Below are 2,220 nucleotides of genomic sequence, written 5' to 3' on the forward strand. Positions count from 1 at the left end.
AGAATTCTGCACATTAGTGTCATACGCACAATCCATAAATTAAACTGAACTTTAAATAATTCCTGTAAATACTTTTAATGTAAATGTCCACTGGTTGGTAAGCATGTCCTTCCTGAGGACGTAACCGCTTTAAAATACAAAGTTCCAGAACTAGTCAACAACAATCGCACGTACAGCGCAAGTGTTAAATACAGCCAACAAGAGATGAAAATAAAATAAAAATCCAGTATTGTTTTTGACAACCTTTGTACCCGCCCGTATACAATGCCATCCTAAGAACTAGCATATTTCTACAATCTGGCTTACAAGGAAAAAAGATATTTTATCAAAATGTCTCACCAAAAGATATTTCTTCACTGCGTTGGATTACAGATTCTTCCATTAAATCAGTCGCTACTGTGTAATGCAGGTCAAGTACAATGCTCATTTTATTAATAGAAATGGATGTAATGACTTGTGGTCCCCGGAACACAAAGTCTAAACAATTTATTATGGGGGGGTGGGGAGGAAATGTCCTCAAGGTGATGGATTTTTGCTATCTGGCTATGCATGTAAGCTCCTCCATGTAACGGAATTCCATCTTAAAGTCAAGACTCAACAATTTTAAAGGAATTTAGAGGCAATTTTTGCTTTGCTCGTAAATTAAGCCGTAAACCAATACCATAGATGGTGACGCTCTATAAATTAAAATGTGTAACGGCAGCTACATTTGGGGCGGGCTTGTGGGGTTATGGCAAAGCAGATTCGCTACAATGTATGGAGAACAAATTTGTACGTAGATTTCTGTTGTTACTCAAGAATGTAGCAAATATCTGTCACGAGGAGCTGGGTCTGTAGTACTTGAGGATTTGGTTGCCGTCTCTTCTACAGTGGATTAAATGTTGGAGAAACACTGAGGCGTTTGGCGCAAGACTGCATGACTGAATGTCTACAACTGGCCAATAAGAATAGGATTCCTTAGCTTTAATATCTAAAAAAGTCTTTTTGAAATTTTGGGCTTGAAAATATGTCTACAGACCGTAGGTCCCTGCCTGAAAATGCAAAAGAGGTGGTGAAACAGCGTTATAGAGAGAATATTTTGAACCTTAGGCTTCATGGTATGCTGAAGTTGAAATCAATTGAGCCTTACATCCAGATTTCAACCACAGTCACTATAGAACCTTATTTAGCCTGGTTCCAGAGTCCATTAGCATGCTCAAGCCTAACCCTGAACAGGCTAAATCTAACCCACGTTAGAGTGGCCTTTCCCACGCAGTGTACTTGGCAAAAAGATCTGCCAACCTGTCCCTGTGACGCTAAGTCCAAGCGGAGCACATGGCACTTTCTCTTATTTTGCACATTGTATACTCCCATTCTTACGTAGGGCAAATGTTAGACATTATAAGAAAGCAATGAGTTTTGTACAAAAATTAACAATTTAAATTTGCCACTCCATGTTAATTTTGATTGGATCCGCTATTGGAAACATTATGAACTGGTCGATGTAGTTGCATAACTTGATTTAGTTATAGGTCATGAACGTAAAATGTTTTACAAGTTCATTCCAGTAATTAGGAAAGGATACGACTTGATGGCTGAAATTTAATCTGATGTTTTGTAGTTATAGTCATTTTTATGTAAGATTGTATGGTGTAAAATCATGTTTTAAATTTTTAAAATGTTAATGTGTATTTAATTGATTTATGTGATCTTATGACAACTTGCCGAATAAAGAGATTTGACTGACTGAATAGAAAACTTCCAGTAGCCAGTGTTTTTATTTTTTACTGCAGGACCTCCATCCACAGACCACAATTGGTGAGCCACTGACCGGATTTGGGATTGATGACTTCCTTTCAACATGGTACACAAATGGAAGGACTTTAATCCACTATCCTTAACAAGGTAGAGGGACTGTAGCAGCCAGAAACAAGCTTCGTCCGCAATCATTTTCACGTCCACTTTTACAAGGAGAGGTACCGAGATGAAGCACAAAATGTACACTTGAAATACATAAGCTCCTTTAGTGACATCATCTGATATCCATGGTATCTTTTTGCATCCTACGCAGATCATTCATTCAATGAAAAATTAATTCTCTGTTTCATCTTATTTTGTTAGTTGTAGAAGAGCAAACATCTAGCAGATACTACTCTTGTGATAAATTTTGTAAGAAGTCTTTTCATGCGTAAAACTTGGAAGGCAAGTAAGATAAAAGAAAACGATGGGCAGAAAAAACAA

This window comes from Pleurodeles waltl, chromosome 9 (assembly GCF_031143425.1).
Source record: "Pleurodeles waltl isolate 20211129_DDA chromosome 9, aPleWal1.hap1.20221129, whole genome shotgun sequence".
NCBI lineage: Eukaryota > Metazoa > Chordata > Amphibia > Caudata > Salamandridae > Pleurodeles > Pleurodeles waltl.